Source organism: Capsicum annuum, chromosome 6 (genome assembly GCF_002878395.1).
Source record: "Capsicum annuum cultivar UCD-10X-F1 chromosome 6, UCD10Xv1.1, whole genome shotgun sequence".
NCBI lineage: Eukaryota > Viridiplantae > Streptophyta > Magnoliopsida > Solanales > Solanaceae > Capsicum > Capsicum annuum.
The window spans coordinates 20,255,413-20,277,843 of record NC_061116.1 but is presented as its reverse complement, the minus strand read 5'-3'; positions in this window follow the sequence as shown (position 1 = coordinate 20,277,843).

Here is a 22,431-nt window from a genome sequence, read left to right as displayed (position 1 = left end):
TTATTCAGTATTGAACCTTATGGAAAGTTTCCTCCTCGTTCATATTTACAGTATTATTATTCAATTATTACAGCAGGTACCAGTAATGGGTTAGCTTATGTTCCTTTGAGATTATGAGTACTGTGTAGCGTCTGGGGTACAGACTCGGGGCATTACATAGGATATGAATAGAAAGGGGTAGGTTAGTCAATATGTTATGGGTAGAGACTCATTAGTGTATATGGAATTTAAAGGTAGTGGGGACGTATGTATGGGCAAGTAAATATGATGTGAGAAAGTGGAATATGTTGATAATATCGTAATGGGTTCCATTATAAGATTAAGATCGACTAACCTTATTATGTGTCGTTACCCCCCCCTCCCTTGATTGTTTTTTCTCTAGTAGTTGTAAACTAGTACTACATGAGAGAATATATGTTGTAGATTTTGGGGTGTAGTAGTAATGTCATGGAGGGGATATAATTATAGGTAGTAGTTAAGTAAAATGAGGTGTTTGGGTTGATTTCCCTATTTGATGGACTAGTATAGTATATGACATGCTTCATCGGTGGTTCATGATTAATGCTAGACTATAGGCTTGAACTTTAGATGTGGAGTGTGGTGGCAAGAATAGTAGCTTAAGATTAATAATGCATATTTTGTGGGAATGAATTAGTAGGCTTGATGTAAGGTGTGATATAGCCTAGGTTGGCAACTTATAGAAAAAAGTGGATAATTGTAATATATATACATGAGGACTAGTGTTAATATGATGAATTGCGGCTGAGTCATTAGGTGGATACGAGCGTAAGGATATAAGGATAAGTTGAACACCCGAGTATTATGTTGTTAGATAAGGGTTTATGTGTGTAAGTGTCATATGTACCTAGTTCACATTCTTGAATTTATAATATCCTAAAGTCTGGGGAGCTATAGTATGGTGTTCTTTGGAGTTGAATTAAGGAAATATAGGTAGACACTATGCACCTTTGGTATAGTTTTTCAAATTTGGTTAAGTTGTAAGTTATGTGATTAGAGATTTAATACTAGTATGTACAATAGTGGTGGATGGATTGTTATGTGATAAGGAGTGTGGATGTGTATGCCCATAAGAGTAGGAGTTGTAGGGTGATGGCTATAAAGGCTAGAGAAAGTTAAGAGTAGTATTTTTGGAAAGCAAGGCCTTCAGAGTATAGTTTTATCAGGGGGAGTCTAGCGTTTATGTGCATGGTGATACCTCTTTGTGTTGAGAGTTATAGGTATAGATTTTATGAGAGGTTATATCCTCAAGTTTAGGATTATGACTTCGTTCTAAGGAGAGATGATGAGTTATGGTAGTTCCCAATTTTCTCACTGTGGAAAGTTGTGGGGAATATTCATGATAAACCTATTCCTATTTAAGCAAACTCCTCTTACTTCAATTTAAGAGGTCATTCTACCAATGCCTTATGTATTCAAGTCATGCATATGCCTAAGGTTTGAATTATCTATGCAGCTTATGTCCATGTTCCGTCCTCCACACTAAAAGCAATAATGCCCCCAAACAATCCAAGCTTTCAAGTGTTCAAGATCTATGTTATGATTTTTTATAATCCATAACTCCATGTTTTATGTCATGCTTAGTTCTAAGGAGCTATGTTATAAGTTACCGATTCATTTTATGCTGGGATTAGCCAAAGTGATAAAGTTTGTGCAAACTCATGACTATCTCATCTATGAAAATGGGAAACAATAGCTTCAAGTATCAATCCTTCTCTTAGTGAATTCATGAATTTTTGCCTTTTGTTATACAACTCGTGATGTATGCTCTCATGTTTCTCACTGTGCCCAGTCCTAAGAACTTATGTTGTGTATGTTTACGTCCAATAAACTCTTTGTATTATGATCTAGATATTTAATATATGGAGCACCTTATGTCTATTGTAATGTATCTTACATCTCATGACCCACTTTGAGTAGAACAACTAGTATAAGTTATAATGGAATAGTGTTACTCCTATTCATGATAATTATGCTTAGGTCCCTTAATGACCCTTCGTATGTTAGTATGATGGTGGTTGTGGAAGCATAGTAATGTTTTAGGTAAGGTAGTATATGTTCTTGAATGTGAGAAGTTTGATGTGATTCTCGAGCTAAGGTCATAGGTGAAAGGGGATAGAAGGAGATGAACTTTTGTTATATAAAATAGTTAGAAAGGAGATATGTGGCAAAAATCTTAATGAGAGTGATTAAACTTGCTGATCCTAGAAGGGAGATCCATGAAGTAGATATAGTAATAATAGGCTTGAATGTTGTTATTGATGAAAACACAAACCAATGTACTATGTGGTTAGTACTTCCGGAATCAAAACCCGAGGGTGTTTTATAGTAATGATAAGGTGAAGTAATATTATTAAAGGGATGTAGAGTATGGGGTCCCATAAATATAGCTAGCAGCTCTTTTCTCTGAGTTAGGCTTCAACATAGAAGTACTATGCAGTGGGAACATCCTTGGAGATGAATATACATCAAAAAAATCTCCTAACTCAAAAGTTAAGTTGAGCATTTTCCTATTGATTGACTTTTAGTTGACGATTTTTCTTGGGTAAAATTCTAGTGACTATTTCTCTTAGGATATAAAGATTCATTTTGCCTACTATATATCAGATTAAAGCCTTTCGAATTTTTTTTCTAATGCCACTGACCGTGCATTAATCTGAGTCCAAAGTAAAACGTTATGAGTGTTTGAATAAGGCACTGTCTAGGTTGTGCAATGGCCATGCGCCGCACATCAACTGCCAAAGCACATTACCTCAGGTTTACTATGGCCATCCAAATCAAACCTAAAGGTTTCATTTGGTCATGCGATGTATAGCCTTTTTGAGGCATCAAAAAGTGCTCCGTATTAAGTTATTTTAAGGGTAATAAGGTTTTTTACCATCCTATAACCATTCCTAGTCATATGTGGACAAAATTGGGACTTTAAACATGTTATTTCACTTCTCAAATCCTTAAATCATCTTTCTTTAAGCAAGAGAGGAGAAACATCCTAGGGTTTGAGGATTTTGAAATCCAAGGACAGATCTATCTATGTTCCCTTCGATTTTTCTCTGTCAGAAGGTATGTGGAACTATCATAAATTTAATGGGCATAAGTTTTAAAGTTTCACAAGATCTAAAGTATATATGTACGCATGTATTATGAGATTTGAGATTATTTTGAGAACATGCATTAAGAACCCCAATTTATGATGAAATCTAGTTTAAACCATGGGGTTTTTTCCTAAACTTGAATTATACTCATGTGTATGGATGTTATGAGCATGAAAACCTATTTGAAATAATGATTTACGGAATTCACTCTCTTATTATTAAACCCTTTGTATCAATAATTTTGTGGATTGTTTACATGGATGGTTAAAAGTTTGAGTTTAAATATTTTTCTAATTTTTATGGATTGTTGATGTCTCTCTAACTAATGGCTTTGTCTCTCTCTCTCTGTAACTAACGTCCTCTTCAATGTACCCTTCGATATGACCATGTCGTCTCTGGCGAAGCAGACGCCGGCGTAATAATATCACTAGCGATAGCTAAGTATACTACTCTTTCTCTCCCTTTGTCTCTCTTTCTCTCTCCCTCTTCCTCTTTCCCTAAAGCTATTTTGCTCTCTCGCTGGCATGTGGGTTTTCACCGCTTCCACTTTAGCGATGGGTAAGCAGCGCTGGCAATAAGAGAGAAATAGAGAAATAAAAAAAGAGAAAAGAATTATTGACGAGAAGGAAGAAGATCTGTCCACGAGTGGTTCAGGCAAGCTGAATCAATTGGCGCTGGTGGTGAAGGTGGTGGACCCAGAAAAGAGGGGGGAATTTCCATCAGGCCTTGTGACCCTCAGACTATAACTGACCCGACGACCTTCTGGTGAAATTTCAATAGCATTATTTTGGCAACCAATTTCTACCCCAATTCTCCAGAATCCAGCATAGCAAGCAAGAACGGAGTACTTCATCCATGTATCCCAATAAATTCTAACCTCAGAACTTTATTTTGTCGCACTTTATTATATCACACCTTTTCTATTATCTTCACTATTTATAATTTGTGTGGGTTTGTTGTGGGTTGTCTATTTTTGTGTATTGGTGTCTAGCATCTGTTGTTCTTGCAATTTGGTTACATTGTGTGCTTTACATATGCCTTTTATAGTTATTGTTATTTTTAGCCTTCTTTGTACTTTTTTTAAGTAGTGGCTTGGGTGGCAAATGGTGAAATAGGGTCATGTCCTAGGGGTAGGTTTGGTTCAAGAGGCAGAGTACGAGGTACTAAGGGATGGGATAAGAGATATGATAGGTTGAGGGTAGGGTCGTGGAACATAGGGACCCTTCAGGGTAAGTCGATAGAACTGGTAAAGATTCTTAGGAAGAGAAGGATCAATATTGCGTGTGTCCAGGAGACCAAGTGGGTAGGTTCTAAGATTAGGGTTGTAGATGGGTACAAGTTATGGTACTCTGGTAGTAAGATGCGTAGGAATGGCGCTTAGTGGACGAGGAGTTTAGAGGGCAGGTAGTGAAGGTTAAAAGGGTTAGTGATAGGGTGATAACTATCAAATTGGTCTTTAGGGGGTTTACTTTGAACATTTGTAGTGCATACGCTCCACAGGTGGGTCTGGACAAGGAGGAGAAGAAGATATTTTGGGAGGTTTTGGATGAGGTGGTAAGAGGCATGCCTAGTTCAAAGAAGATTTTCATAGGAAGGGATTTCAATGGGCACATTGGGTCATTGCTGATGGGTTATGATGATGTGCTTAGTGGCTTTGGGTTCAGGGATAGAAATGTTGAGGGCGCTACTCTTTTGGATTTTACGAGGGCCTTTGGGTTAGTTATAGTGAATTCCTTCTTTGTAGAGAAGGAGGAGTATCTAGTTACTTTCCCTAGTAGGTTAGCCAAGACTAAGATTGACTTTTTGCTACTAGGAAGGGGGATAGAGCAATGTGTAAGAATTGTAAGGTAATTTTGAGTGAGAATATTATGACCCAGCATAGACTTATGGTGATGGACTTGGTTATTAAGAAGGGCAGGAGATGGGGTAGGGAGGGTAGACCTAGAGTTAGGTGGGATGGCCTGACTCCGATTAGTGCCTTAGAAATAGAGGCAAAGTTAGAAAAGATGGGGGTTTGGTAGTGTAGGGGGGACGTGGATAATATGTGGGATAGGGCTACGGGTTGTATCAAAGAGTCTGCTTAAGAGGTGTTGGGTGTCTTGAGGAGTTGGTCTGGCTGGTATCGGGGGGATTGGTGATGGAATGAAGATGTTAAGAAGAAGGTGGTGACGAAGAAGACGGCTTATACTAAGTTAGTGGAGAGTAAGGATGAAAAAAAGAGATAGGTGAGTAGGAAGAAGTATAAGTTAGCTAAGAAAGAGGCTAAGCTAGCAGTTATAGCTATGAAGATAGCAGCTTTTGAAATTTTATATAAGGGGTTAGAGGATAAATATGGGGAAAAAAGAGGTTGTTTAGGCTTGCCAAGGCTAGGGAGCAGAAGGGTCGGGATCTAGACCAAGTAAAGTGCATTAAGGGGAAGGATGGTAGAGTATTGGTAGAGGACGCCCTCATTAAGAAAAAATGGCAATTGTATTTTCATAGGATCTTGAATGATGAAGGGGATAGGGGTGTTGTGTTAGAGGAGTTGGAGTACACCAGGGAGTGTCGTGATTTTAGCTATTATCAGCATTTTAAGTAGAGGAGGTTAGTGAGGCTATTCGCAAGATGCAAAGGGGCAGGATGACAGGGCCAATGAGATTCTGGTGGATTTTTGGAAGTTTTCTAGCGGGGCAGGGTTGAGGTGGCTTACCAACTTGTTAACAACTTTTCAAGTCCACAAAGATACCTGAGGAATAGACATGGAGCATGATGATTCCTTTATATAAGAACATGGGTGACATTTAGAATTACAATAACTACCGGGGTATTAAGTTTTTGAGTCACACGATGAAGATTTAGGAAAGGGTGGTAGAGTAGAGGTTGTGGAAGATTATGTCTATTTTGAAGGATCAATTTGGATTTATGCCTGGTCGCTCGATGACTGAGGCAATTTTCTTAGTGTGGAGAATGGTAGAGCAGTATAGAGAGAGGAAAAAGGATCTTCACATGGTATTTATTGACTTGGAAAAGGTGTATGACCAAGTCCCTAGTGAGGTTCTTTAGAGATACTTGGGGCGAGGTAGGTCCCGGTGGAGTACATCAGAGCAATTAAGGACATGTATAAGGAGGCAAAGAATCGGGTAAGGATTGTGGGAGAAAATTCTGAGCATTTCCTGGTCTTGACAAGGTTGCACCCGGGATCAACACTTAGTTTATTTTTATTCTCCTTAGTGATAGATGTGTTGACCCGTAATATATAAGATGAGGTGCCTTAGAGTATGCTTTTTGTGTATGATTTAGTTTTGATTGATGATTCGTGGAAAGGTGTTAATGATAAGATGGAGGTTTGGAGACAAACCCTGGATTCTAAAGGTTTCAGATTGAGTAGGACAAAGACGAAGTATTTGGAGTGCAAGTTTAGTGACTTGAGGTAAGAGGATGAGGTGGTAGTGGAGTTGGACTCCCAGTTAGTTTACAAGAGAGATATTTTTAAGTATCTTAGGTCTACAATTCAGGGGAATGAAGAGATAGATGAGGATGTCTCTCACTATATTAGGGTAGGTAGGATGAAATGGATGCTCTCTTCGAGAATTTTATGCGATAAAAAGGTGTCCCCCAAGCTTAAAGGAAAATTTTATAGAGTGGCAGTCTGGCCGGTTATGTTGTATGGAGCAGAGTATTGGCCGGTTAAGAATTCTTATTTCCAAAAGTTGAAGGTGGCAGAAATGAGAATGTTACATTGTATGTGTGGATTTACAAGGGCTGACAGGGTTAGGAATGAGATTATTCGGGAGTAGGTGGGAGTGGGAGTGGTATTGGTGGAAGATAAAATACGGAAAGTAAGGTTGAGATGGTTTGGTCATGTGATGAGAAAGGGCACGGATGCCCCAGTTCATAGGTATGAGAGGTTGGCCTTGCATGGTTTTAAGTAGGGTAGGGGTAGAATAAAGAAATGCTGGATAGAAATGATTAAACAAGACATAGAGCTGTTACAGCTCACTACAGATATGACGCTGGATAGGAAGGTATAGAGGAAAAACATTAGGATAGAGGGCTAAGGTATATGGATGAATCGTAGTCAGTAGTTAGGAGGGCTTTGGTTTCCTGTATTTGGTAATGTATAATATTTGTGTGGATGTTGTACCTATGTTAGTTTTATCATGTTTCATACTTTTGATGCACATAGTTTCATGCTTTTTATGTTTTGTATATTGTTCTTTGTATTGAGTCGGGGGTCTATCGGAAACAACCTCTCTACTTCTTTAGAGGTAGTGGTATGGACTGCATACATCTACCTTTCCCAAACCCCACTATGTGGGAATATACTGGGTTTGTTGTTGTTGTTGTTTATGGATTGTTATTATTTTATGAACGAATAAGAGGGGCTTTTCCTCGATTTACAAATGCTCATGTTTCCTAATAAAGAATTTGCATGTGATTGATGAAAGAGATGACCACCATATGATAATGTAGTGAAAAGGGAGTAGTTTGTATAAGTTTTCATGTGATTTGAAACAAGAACTCTCTCATGTGAAGTTTAAATCTTTTGGGTGGTCACTAACATGCTTTTGAATACAAAGGGCTATGGATATAATGTGGTATGATATGAATGACTTGCAAGTCTGGGTATGACGATACTCTTTTGTGATATGCCTTTAAGACAATACGAAAAGAATTTTTTATAAGCATGAATTATGTTTTTAAGATGCTAAAATTGGGCTTAAAGAGACTAAGATAGTCACCTAAAGAAGACATGAGTTTATATAATGCATTTTCCAAAATTATTTTTTATTGATACATGTTTATTATGTCTCAAAATAGGGATTGTACGCTGGCGATGGCCCTGTGGCGTAGTATGTATGACGTACCCCAATTCTTACGGCTTTCCAGAATTGGGGGAATTGGCCACTGAGTTAAGGGCAAAGTCTATTTAGCCAATGGATTGGTATGAATGTAGGATGATTTATCTAGCTCAAAAGTAATACGAAGAGTTGATTCATGACTTACAAAAATGTTTTGAAGCTCTTGAATTATGCCCATTAGTTTTTGATATATAAATATGTTAAATTGCTTTCTTAATGCTCTTGACTATTTTATATGGAATACATGTTGTGTTTGGTTAGTTCTACATAACAATACATTACCGGTATTGACCATCCTTCATGGCGGCTACATTGTCTCATAATGTAGGTTCTGAGGTAGATTTTTATGGTCTAGCTCATCTGTAGATTCCTTCCTGAACTCCAGTGTTGGTGAGCCTCCCTTGCTTCGGAAGGCATATTCTTCTTATGTAGTTTCTGTCAGTTTAATGGTCCGGTCGGGGGCCTTGTCATGGCCTAGATAGTTTATATTCTGTAGAGTCTGCGTAGATGAAATTTGGGTATTGTATTATGACATTTTGTCGACACAGTTTGTATTATATTATAGCTTTCGCACTTTGATTATGTATGGATTATACTTATGATAGTATGATAAGGGGATTCTCGAGACTTCGGGGTTTGGGATACCTGTTGCAGCCAAGGCCCTGGCTCAGGTTGTGACATTAGACACATTCAAATTCATACTCCTTTGGGCACATGTTTTGCATTATTTTAGGTGTGTTTTTGATTTCTATCTTTTACTTTCTATTTGATTTGTATTAGGCTTTCTATTCCCATCGATGGTTACATTCCTTGATATTACTATATTAATTATTGTAATATTTGAGTAGATTTATATATGTTTCCCCATAGATAATTTTTGTAGTGGTGGATTGAGTCGATCAGTATTGTGATTTCCTTGGGGTATGGAGTGTGGCTTAAAGTCCGTTTTCTTTGGGATATTGTCCTTGTTATGACTTTAGAATGGTATTAGTTGTGTTTTTCATTTTTGATTCTTTCTGCGCCTTTGGTTTTATTTCTAATGTTATTATTTTGGTTGTTATCTATTCTTACATGATGGACGACTAGACTAGCATTATCTATTTAGTGTTTCCCATCTTGTGATTCTTATCTATTTGGCCTAGAGCCTTGGTTGGTCGATCTTTCTTTCCATTAGTAAGGCAAGGTCGACTGTTTAGGGTGTTGTAAAAGTGAAGGTAATGTTGAACTTTCATGGTTTTGTTGTAATTTAGTTTTGATGATCCTTTTTCTGTAGCCCGCTCTAAGTGTTGAAGAGTTGAGGTTTAATATTCCAATTTGATTTTTGTTATCATCCAATAGTAGTCTTTATCTTGGTGTTGGTCTTGTGATGGGTTCTCTATTTTTCTGCAATGTGGTTCATGGTCCAATTAGTATGAGGTTATTTTAAATGAGCGAATTAAAAATTTTTCAGTTTGATATATGTTCGTCATGGTATAACTTCATGGGATATTTCTTCTTGGTGATATATGCTTAGTGTATCAATTGGCAGTAACCAAAGAGTGTGTTTTTTTAGAGTAGCTATTTATTTTCATAACTTTTGTATTTGTTTGACCATATCCAGGGTAAGATCGTATATCTAAGTTGCTTGAGATTTGGCTACCCTCAATACTCTTTGTAGCTAGATAAATTATTGGTTATGCCTTGGTGTATTGTACTCTCCAGGTAGATATGGATTATATTTCTTGTACCTTCAGCTTGTGGTTTAACTATATTGTAATTATGTATTTGGCGATATTTTAGTTTCACCCCTTGTGGATATTATCGAATATATGCTTGATTTTTGGTAATGAGATTAATTTGGGTGTTTAAACTTTTTGAAGATTTATTAACACCAGTTAATTTTGACTCTTTTGAATAATGTCTTGGGAGTTGCAATGTTTTCGATATCTGGATACTTATTCATCAACAAGATTAGTTTGGATAATTGAGATTGAATAGTTCAGCTTTTGTGTTGAGATTATAGTTATGAATTACATGATACCAGAGAAGAATGGTCACCCTAGATCTTGCCTTTGCGAGCTACTAAACAAGAGGAGTTATATACACTTGGTACAGTTGACATTTAGTTGATTTGGTCCAATTGGTTTACATTGCATTCATTTATTAGTATGCATCACCTTTGACCAGTATAATTGTTTGACGCCTAGCTATATCTATTGATCTTATAAGGGGTTATATGGGTACAGATTATTGTTGTTGTTTGTGGAGTGTTTGTATGTATCTTTCGGGCTTATGGGACCTGATTAGGTTATTGTTTGTCCGGGCTATCCTGGTAGATTATTTATGTCTAGATATTATTGTTTTGTTATTTCATATGATTCATAGCAGAATGGTTATGGACTAATATTTGAGATTGTTGATACATTTTTATACCTTTTCTCATTAGTATGGAAAGATTTATCATTGTTAGATTACTTTTTTATCACTGATATTTTGTTTAGAGATCTTGATTGTGCTAAAGTTAGCTCCCTTATTATTTATGACCCTAGAGATATTAACTTATCCTACTCAGAGTAGTACTTTCGTATTTGGTGATCCATATAGCGCATATGGATACGTATTTATCATTCATTGGCTACTCATTGTATATTATTTTCTTCTTTCCTAATACTATTAGATATAGTAATTCTCTTTCTTCATTATACTATCGTATATAAATTAGCTACTTATGGAACCACACTTCTTCATTGATTACTTTTCTGTTAGTATTATTATGTTTCAATGCCTGAGTCCTTGTTGTATTTTATATTCCTTCTTTAAATGTTATTTATACTTGCATTTTTTTGGAACTGAGTCGGTCAATGCCTACTTAGTACCATGTGTTTGATACTCATACTACACTTCTATAGCCTGCAAATTGTTGTACGAGTTCTCGCCATTGAGGTTTACCTCATGCGTAGCAGTCATGCATCGGAGATCTAGGGTGAGCTTCTGATGTACACAGTGTTCCAACTCTCCCAGGTATTGCTGGACTTATCTCTATTTTGTATTAAAGAGAAGGTTTGAATACATACATACATATATATATATTTATATATATATATATGTGTGTGTGTATATATATGTGTGTGTGTATATATATGTGTATATATATACATATGTGTATATATATGTATGTATAGAGAGAGAAGCTCTTGTACTAATTTCATCAGGTTTTTGGAATATATTTACTTTCTTCTTACTTTGGATTGGCTTAACTACTGGGGGGCTATGGTAGTGTCATCATGACGACCTGAGAAATCGGGTCATGACAACTGTAACATATCTTGAGTGCTAGTGATAGTATTTTATGATATTCTAAAATCGAGTGTAGGGCCGGTATGAATACTTAATTTTTAATATTCTCATTGAGTTGGATACAACGTCAGTATAGTATATGGATGAATTTGGTCCCCCTGTAGGTCATAACTATTGGGCATAAATAAGTCTCCTCAGTGAGTGTACAGGTTGAGTCGTTACTTGTGATGATGTAATGTATTGTGTCCAATGTGAGATTATTGCTTACATATATAACATGCATAAAATGTTGAGGTGATCAAGGTAGCATTATACTACTCGTGTGAGGTTGTTGTTGTATTGGTGATAATGTGTTGTAATTACATTTGTGACGATTAGGTGGCTCAGATCCCTTAATTGTGAGTATTGTACTTATGGTTGTTGTTGTGATAAAAGTGATAGGGTGGAAATTATAATTTAGTTTTGGAAATTCGTTGGCCTTACTTGGCCTGATTGTGGATGTTATTGGTCAGCTTGGGATTGCGTGCAGTGTGTTAAATATAATTTTACTTGTATATTGATTTATGTATGTCGAGATAGAACGACTAAATGAATTGGATAGTGAGGTTAGTGAACCTATCTAATGGACTGGAAGGAATGATGATTGTCTTATAGGTATGGTGTGGTCTGATTAATATAATTGATCGTTAATAATTGTGTAAAGAGGTTAACTAGGAGTGATCTAATTACGAGGAGTTGAATGTCGAATATTTGGCTGTTAATTAAGGTGTCAGCTTGTCATATTTTATTTCGTGATTTGTATATGTTGTTACGTAAACTAATCGTGCTCGATTCATAGTACATACTTGTACTTGTTGTACTAATACTATTCTTATTATATTATTTTTGCAATATAGATGAGTTGCAAGTTGACTAGAAGTATTTTATATGGATAGTAAGCACTTATCATCAACTTCTGCACCTCTCATTCCAGCAAGTTTTGTCATTTATTGTCTTCTCTCATATAAGCTTTTGTACATGTCTAGATTAGATCTTGAGTATTTATTAGTTGTAAGTATTATTATAAACGATGTTGATTATTCCTTCAATCACAAAAAGAATGACTTGCTTTTCTTTTTTGCTTATTCCAAAAAAGTATGACTGTTTCCTTTTCTGAAAACATTTTAATTTCAACTTTTCACTTGGAATGCTTAAGATAAAGATTAAACAACATTTTGATACATTTGACATAACACTAACTTAAGCGCACAAAATTCGAAAGTCTTTTATTTTCATAAACTTTGTGCCAAAAGTTCATTCTTTATTTCTTTGTAAAATAGAGAGAATATTTTAATTAACTTTGGTATCAAGATTTACCTGCTTATTATTTAAAAAGATTTTTAATTAATTATTCCCATACACTTGATTGATGGTAAAGGTTCTCCTATATATCTATGTTAAGAGTAGAGTAGGAGTCTAGTTAAGAGTAAGATAGTTGCCCACATGATATTGTAATTTGGATCATAATAAGTGCCATCGCGATCCCAATTTTTGATTGTGACAAAAGGCAAGTCAGTCTAAGGGACGAGTGGCTAAATTTAGAACGTAGCTATGATATGAAGACGGACCAGGTGAAGTTGTGATTTGGATTCTCTAGTTGGGTAATATTCATTAAAAAGTATAAATAACGGTGTGAAGAACTTTATGATTATTTTATTTTCTATGATTAGTTATTCAGTAATGGGAGAAATACATATATAACCTAATTTCGCTAAATAAAAGTTTACTTTCGTCTTGTCTTGTCCCACATAAGTTGCATAGTATTTCATTTACAAAACAAAAGATCTTTGCTTTGTCCGATAAAGGGTTAAAAAATCTAGTATCTATCAACATAAGTTTGTATAAATAAGTTATGTGTTGATCTTAAATAAAATTTTATTAGTTTCACTTTCTAAAAACTTGATAGGGACAATTTCTGTTAACACATGCATTTTAAAAATAAATCTACTTTATAATTGACATATTTAAACGCTAAAATAACCTATAGTATGAACTACAACGTAAAAATATAAAATAACAAATTTTAAATGTAAAATAACAAAATATAGAACAATCTACCCGATTCGATAAATAGAAAAGTTGATATTATTTTTACTAGTACTTGAATATTCTTGATACATCGTTAGGACTTGGAGGAAATAAACTAAAAAAATTGACATTTGAATTTTATCTAATGAAGTATTGGAGAATTGAGAAAATCCTAAATAAAATATAAGGATATGTAAAAGTAAAGAGTAAAGTACAAATAGAAAGACAAATTAAAGGATAAAAATATGTGGTTGTAATAATAATAGGTTGTATATAAAAGAAGAAACATGGCTATTCACACTATTTCCACAAAAAAAAAAAATATTACTCCTTTTACATCCCAATTTATTTCCAAGAATCTCAATATTTTTTCTTCTTTTTTTTCTTAATGTATAAACAACGCAAACTCTAACACTTTCCTATCTAATGACCTCTCTCTCTACTATTATAATAATCACTTAAAGTTCTGTATATGATACAATACTCAACATCATGATACATTTGTTTATGATACATTACTAAGTCATTAATTGCAGATAAAAAGAAAAAAAATTAGCCTACACCTGAGCAATTAACACACTTAATTTGAGGATTTGTCTTTTTAAGTACATAAAATACGTAACAGCTTCTGTAACGCTCCGAGTTTGTACTCCGAATGCTACACAATGCTTATAATCCTAAAGAACCACAAGCTAACCCATGATTGGTACCTGGTGCAATAACTGAGTAATAATACTGTGATAATGCAGAAAGTTCGCGAAAACTTTTCATAAGGTTCAAAACTGAAAATAAAAATTGAATACTAAAATATTTGTCTGAAATACTCTAGTCTGAAAAGCCTCTACTATCTAAACAAGGAGTTGATGGGACAAGTCCCCAACTAACTTCGACTGCTGAAATAAACTGAGTACTGAAATAATAAATCTGTCCTCGAACTATGAGGACTCACCACTAAGTCTGCTGCTGATAGATCGGGCTGCTACGTACGATCGGGAGTATGTGCGTCTGAACCTATGATATAAGACATCATAGTACAAAAGAAAGGTATGTGTCAGTACTTTGAATGAATTGGTATGCTAAGTGAGGTAGGCTGAGATACATGGGTTCATATGCATGAACAATACTGACTGAATGACATGAGTATAACTGAATAAGAGTACATGTATGAATACGTAAACTATAACTAAGATCATGATAACACTGGAGATGGAGTTCTGAATACTGATTAACTAATATCTGAGTTTACAGATACTGCACCACTGGTAACTGAGTGACTGTATCTGATAATCTTAATTTTGTGGAACTGTACTGAGTTCCATACTGAACTGAGTGACTGTGTCTGATAGTCCTGATTCTGTAGAACTGAATTGAGTTCTATACTGAGACTGGAAGTGAAACTGAGACTGTGGGAGGTAATCATCTAACCGACATTCCTTTTTCTCAATAGATTGGGGTCCAACCTATAACCCTATTTGGAAGGGTGTCAGTACCATGGCACGGGTAAAGACAAGCTATGAGTTAACCCTTTCTAGCTCTTTCGTCAACCCTCGATGGTAGGGAACCTGTATGACATATATCAATCCTAGTCTGGCAGGAAGATATCTCAACCTATGCTGGCTACGTAGTTTTGTAATACAGGGATTGCTACTAAGGGTCAAACCATCTACTGGTAGAAATGCCCCCATCCCTGAGTTCGCTCGGTGCTGAATCCTACTCCCAACTGAAAAGATACTGAACTGATTTCCTAGTTCCTACTAGGCTTGACTAAACTGTAACTGATTGTACTATTTAACTGAACTGAACTAAGTTCAATGAGTTCTATTAACTGACAAAATACTACTGAATTCTGTTAATTGATAGAATACTACAGAGTTCTGTTAACTGACTGAATTTACTGAGGTCTGAGTTGTATACTGAACTGAAGCTATGACTAATTACTGAGGCTACTATTTGTGACACTACTGAGACTGTTCTGTAATTATTATAGCTCTAGGTAAACAACAAAGTTTTTGGGTATTGAATACCCCCAGGACTTGATAGCATGAAAAATAAATCATAGCATAAACTTGAAAAGCATAACTATGTGCACTTGATCATAACTCATTCGTAGGGGTATTTTATCAAACACTTGCATGATATAACTTGCACATAAGCTAGCATTACATGATTTTCCCCTTTTTTAGTTCACATGAGCAATTTATCAAACACTTGGAGAACATAATCCATGCACATGGACACTAAACAACATGTAGGTATCATAATCAAATACCAAATTCACAATTTAAAGTTTCTAGCATGGACTCTCATGATACAACACATAAAATCAATAATTTTATATAAATCTAGCAACTAATCATGGATTAGGAACCCCATTAATATGGTAATCATAAACACATGCAAATTCCATCATGAAATTCATCAAACTCATTAACTTATAGTTAAAAGGGTTTCTTGAACTCCAAGGGTAGAAGCAGACTGTTGAATGAACACTTGACATGGTTTAACAATTAAATTCATGAAAATTGATGGAGTGTTCTTGAGAATTGAACTTGAAAATTGATGTTCTAGGATTTTATTCTTGAGAGCAATTTGAGGAAAAAGAGTGTAATTTTGCTTTGTTAGGGATGAATTTCATGTTTTAGGGCCTAGGTCGAAGTGAGGAAAATGTCTCAATTACCCCCTCTGGATGCTATTTTTAATTACTGAAAACTGGTTTAGCAATGCGCAGACCAACATACCGCGCCGTTAGCATCGATGTGATGGCCAAAGCGCCACATTGAGTCTGCATTGGTTCACTGGAATTTGTACTGAAAGCTGGGGGGAAATATTCATCGATGCGATGGGTGATGCGGCGTGTCGAGATTGTATCGATCCACTGGTTTGAGCTTTCAAATATGATTCAAGCGAAGTTTAAAAAATCTAAAACTTGCTCGAGAATACCCACTGACATTCCTGATTATGATTTAACATAAAAATCATTACTTTAAGGTCATAAGGGTCGTGAAATAGAGTTGGCAACTTATGAAGGATAAAATAACACTAAGTCTGAATACTTAGCTAAAATTTTCTAAGTTTGGGACCCCTTAACAAGCTTAAAAGGACTGAGTTAAGCTTAGGATTTTTTGTGAGGTCCTACAATATCTCCCCCTTGGGAACATTCATCCTCGAATGAGGCTGACTGATCTGAGAATACTGATAGACTGGATTTAGATACAAGACATGCACAACTGTAACATAATTTCATGACTGACACTACAGATATGCTAAAAATTTCATACTGAACATGCATATCTGATGCATGAGTACATAGCTGAACATAACTCATGAATGCATGAGTGGAATTGTTGATAAGCTGAGTTTCTCATGCTGAACATGCATATATGATTCATGAATATATAACTCAAAAATGCAATGGTAACTGATACTAAGTCTATAAGGGAAATCTGAGCATGGAATTTAGTAAGTTCAAGGGAAAACTGTTACCTCGGGATGAGTCTAAATTTGCGGAGAAGAGGTGAGGATACTTGGTCCGCATATCTTCTTCTGCTTCCCAAGTAGCTCCCTCAACGGACTGATTCCACCAAAGAACTTTGACTTGAGGGACCTCTTTGTTCCTCAGCCTGCAAATTTTATAATCAAAGACTTCGACTGGAATCTTCTCATGAGAGAGGTTTTTCTAAACGTCTATACTCTCTACAAGGACTACAACTTCTGGGTCACCTCTATATTTCTTTAACAAGAAGACATGAAACATTGGGTGGACTGAAGCTAAGTCTGAAGGAAACTCAAGCTCGTAGGCTACCTTTTCAAAACGGTTGAGAATTGGATAAGGACTTACATATCGGGGGCTGAGTTTCCCCTTCTTACTAAACCTCTTTACTCTTTTCATAGGAGAGATCTTCAGATACACATAATCACCAATCTCAAACTTGAGATCCTTTCTTCATACATCAGCGTACGATTTCTGTCTTATTCGAGATGTCTTAAGTCGTTTCTTGAAGAGCTGAACCTTCTCTAAGGTGTTAAACACCAAGTCAAGCCCTACCACTATGGCCTCACCCACTTCAAACCAACCAATGGGAGACCTACACTTTCTTTCATTGAGCACCTCAAACGGAACCATCTGAATGCTGGAATAATAGCTGTTGTTATATGAGAACTCAATCAAAGGTAAATGGTCATCCCGACTACCGTTAAAGTCTATCGCACATGCTCGCAGCATATCCTCTAAAGTTTGAATGGTCCTTTCTGCTTGACTATCTGTCTGAAGTTGAAAAGTTATACTAAGGTGGACTTGAGTACCAAGACCTTTTTAGAAGGCTTTACAGAAATAAGAGGTAAACTTTGTACCTCTATCTGAGATAATAGACAATGAAACTCTGTGTAATCTGACCAACTCTCTGACATAGATAGTGGCATAGTCCTTGGCTGAATAAGAGGTATGGACTGGTAGGAAATGAGCCGATTTGGTCATCCTATCAACAATGACCCAAACTAAATCATGCTGGCGATGAGTACGAGGCCAACCCATCACAAAGTCCATATTCACTTCCTCCCTCTTCCATGTGGAAATACTGAACTCCTGCATGGACCTACTAGGCTTCGGGTGCTCAATCGAAACTAGCTGACACATTGAGCACCTAGCTACAGACTCTGAAATGTCTCTCTTCATCCCACTTGATAATGCTCAAATACACCTCTCTAATGAGAATGTAAGAGATCGTTATCAATATATAACCCAACTAGGTTGGGGTTGAATCCCACAGGGAATGTGGTGTGAACTTAAGTTGTTTGCGATTTAATCAACTGAATGTTGAATGTTTCCTGAAATGGGGGTTTTACAGATTAGCTAATAAATGTTGGTCACTTTAGTTTCAATGTTTGTAATCAAGAGTTTATGGAAAACCAAAATTATGTTCACTATGGGTTTTAGTACTTTACAGATGCTAACAGTGATTCAAGATTCTCACAGTAGGAAGGACAACAGATTATCTTTATCGAAGTTATGCCTAAATGTCTCTCGACCTACTTAAGAATTTAATTACCTAATTCTCTCGGACTTAGGGAATTTATATTTACTAACCAAACTTCATCTGAGGTTAATCAACCTTGTTACAGCGTCAATTATTTAATGGAATTTTAGTGTTTCCAAGTTCCTGTCAATAATTCACTTACTACTATATTTGACTTCTTATCTCAAGCAAATCAAAGCAGGTGCTATCTATCGTTTGCAACCAATAGACAATAATTAAAATCTCAGAATTATCAAGGAGTCCTATTATCTTTAGAATCTTAAACACATAGCATCTTACCAAGACATAACCCATAGATCCCATAATTCGGGTTAAAAAGATTTAGCCACTCATAATGTAATAAGCAAAACAACTAGATGTATTCATAATTTGAAAGATTAACTTACAACAAGATGAATAGTAACAAGTGATTCTCATATTAGATAACAATAGAAATCCCAAAATATTGATGAAAATCTCTTCAAAGTTAATTGTTTTTCAAGCTAAGGAACTAGAGAGAAAAATAATAAAATACGTGTGTCCCAAAATAGGTTCAGAACTCTTTAGAAAACCCTAAACTATGCTTTAAATAGTTCACCCTAATTATAGGCCAGTATTACACTATCCGAACAAGTTAGCAACTAGCAACATATTTGGTGTGCCCTCACCACAAAGAAATCCCCATTTTCTCATATCAGCAATCATATATGTAACCATGGGGACAATCAAAAGACACTCACTCTCAGAATGAAGTTCCTATCAATGTATGCCAAGTACCATAGGCTTGCCCTTATTTTTATTACCAAGATTTTCAGACAGGTCAACTAAGATCACTATAGGTCTTCTCTTTGGCTTGTAACGCAGGCTAGGGCTGGTATGATACTTGATGATATTTAAAGTGACTAAGCCTCCTTGAACTACACTAGCTCCTGGGATTCACTTATTAACCTTTTTATAGTCTTCTCTTTTTTTATCACACTTCTTCAGTATGGGTGCAATCTTTCCTAAACTCACTTCTTCTTTTTTACAACTTTTCTTTTCTTGTTCTTTTCCACTGCACCTAACTTTTTATTCTTTTATTTTGTTCTACCTATCTTCATACTCATTTGCCATTACGCACCCTATGATAGCCACCCTCATCTTAGGACATTTGCCTACGTCAAGGTGCACAGTGTCCAAGGAGGACCAGGGCCAAAACAGGTTCATTGTGATATAAATTTAAAGGTGACAAGTGTCATAAAAAGAAATAGGCTAATCATGCTCAAAGTAGGGATCAAGGGATATTCTACATACAGGGAAGGTCATTTAGGCTAAAAGTGAGCTAATATCAAAACGGCCTATGATCCTTTTCTAACCCCTATCCTTTAAATTAGGTAAGACTAACCAGACAAGTTCTGGATTCAATATACAGAGGGGACTAAGTAAGATCTCACACGCACATGGCACACAAGTATATCATAAGTTACTACTCACTCAGTTCATGTAGATGTTTAGTAATGATTGTTGCATCACTAGAACTAATGCCATACAATGATACATAGTGGTCACACTTAGATGCAAATCACATATTTAAACCTTCAGACCATTGGAGAGGTGCTCAAAAATCATAAAAACAAGTTAACTTCCTTATTTACTTGTATTTCTCCTAGTCAACTACAAAATTTTACAACAATAATTTACCCTACACCCTCAACTTAAAATTAAAAAAAAAATTGAACTAAAGGTTAGGGTATACCTGGAGTAGATCAAGCATGGGGATCATGGGTTGCCTCCCATGTAGCGCCTGATTTAATGTCGCGGCATGACTCAGGTATCTCGATTACTTCAATCTTCGTCGAGACAGATAGTACCAATACTTTTCATCAAGTTTTTTGGACCTATATAAAGTTTGACTCGTTGCTCATTTACCTTGAAGGTGCTGCCATCTTCATTTTCAAGTTATACTACTCCAGATGAGTAGACTTGACTAACTCTAAACGAGCCTGACCACTTGGATTTAAGCTTACCTGGGAACAACTTGAGTCTGGAATTGAACAGAAGCACCAGTCACCTTTTTGGAAGTCTCATTTCTCTATCCTCCAATCATGATACTTTTTTATCTTTTATTTATATAGTTATGCTAGTTCATATGCCCTGAGACAAAATTCATCCATCTCATTCAGTTATCCCAGTCTCAGCTCTGCTTTCTCCTTCCAACTAAAATTCAACCTTTTGAGTGCCCATAAGGCCTTGTGCTCCAGCTCTATTGGTAAGTGGAATGCCTTTCCATAGACCAACTAAAATGGTGACATGCCAATGGGTGTCTTGAAAGCAGTCCGGTATGCCCACAAGGCATCATCGAGCTTTCGAGACCAATCTTTCTGACTAGCATTCACCATTTTGGCTAGGATGGCTTTAATCTCTTGATTTGACACCTCCACTTGTCCACTAGTTTGTGGTTGATATAGAGTGGCTACTCTATGCTTTTTTACCCCATATTTTGCTAAAGCTGCCCAAAACACTTTGTTGCAAAAATAAAATCCTCCATCGCTTATAATAGTACGTTGTATTCCAAAGTGAGAGAAGATATTCTTCTTAAGAAATGCAATAACCCTTTTTCATTCATTATCAGACAATGCAATAGCTTCAACCCATTTTAAGACATAGTCAACAGCAACTAAAATATACTTCATCCCATACGAGCTTACAAAAGGACCCATGAAATTGATGCCCTAAACGTCAAACAATTCCACTTCAAGCATCTTAGTCAAAGGCATCTCATGTCTTTTAGAGATTGACCCCTGTCTCTGACATTGGTCACATTTCAGCACAAACTCATGAGCATCCTTGAACAATGTTGGCCAATAATAGCCGTTCTGCAGTACCTTCCTAGTCGTTCGGTCATTTGCATAGTGATCTCCAACTGGGGAATCATGACATGCTTCCAGTATGCACAATACATCCACTTCTGGCACACATCTCCTTATATTATTTTCAACATATCGCCAAAAAAGATACTGCTCATCCCAGAAGTAATGTGTCATATCATGCAGGAATTTCTTTTTTTGATGGAAAGAAAGATTTTCTGGAATGACATCACTCACAACATAATTTGAAAAATCAGCGTACCAGGGCAATTTCTCCATAGCTGCAGCCAAGATCTCCTCATTAGAAAATGCATCATTTATCTCCATTTCATCACTAATTGTTTGCTCACTTTCCATTCTAGACAGATGATTCGCAACCTGGTTTGCACAACCTTTCCTATATTTGACTTTAACATCAAATTCTTGTAGAAGCAACACCCATCTAATCAGTGTTGGTTTTGCATCCTTCTTAGCAATCAAATACCTTAAGGCGGCTTGGTCAGTGCGGACCACCACCTTGGTCCCAAGCAGGTTGGCCCTAAATTTCTCAAAAGTATACACTACAGCCAGGAGTTCCTACTCAGTGATAGTGTAGTTCTTTTGTTCTCCATTTAGTGCTTTGCTAGCATAGTATATTGGATGAAATAGATTGTCCTTCTTTTGTCCTAATACAGCTCCAAGGGCAACAATGCTTGCATCGCACATGATCTCAAATGGTTTTGACCAGTCCGGTGTAACAATGATAAGGGCCTCAACCAGCTTTTTTTTAATGCATTCAAATGCCTTCAAGCAATCATCATCCAAGAAAAACTTTACTTCTTTCTCCAAAAGTTTGCAAATTAGATTTGCAACCTTCGAGAAGTCTCTTATAAACCTCCGATAAAAGCCAATATGTCCAAGAAAACTACGTACTCCCTTCACTGAAATGGGAGGTGGCAGTTTCTCAATAACTTCAACCTTGGCTCAATCAACTTCTATCCCTTTTGCTAAAAATTTATGCTCGAGAACGATGCCCTCCTTTACCATAAAGTGGCATTTCTCCCAATTAAGCACCAAATTAAATTCAACACATCATTGGAAGGATATACTCAGGTTTTCCAAACACATCTCAACTGAATCTCCCACCACAGAGAAATCATCCATAAATACCTCTATGGTGTCCTCCACCATATCTGAGAATATAGACATCATGCACCATTGAAAAGTAGCGGGTGCATTCCATAGCCCAAATGGCATCCTCTTAAATGCAAAGGTGCCATATGGACATATGAATGTCTTC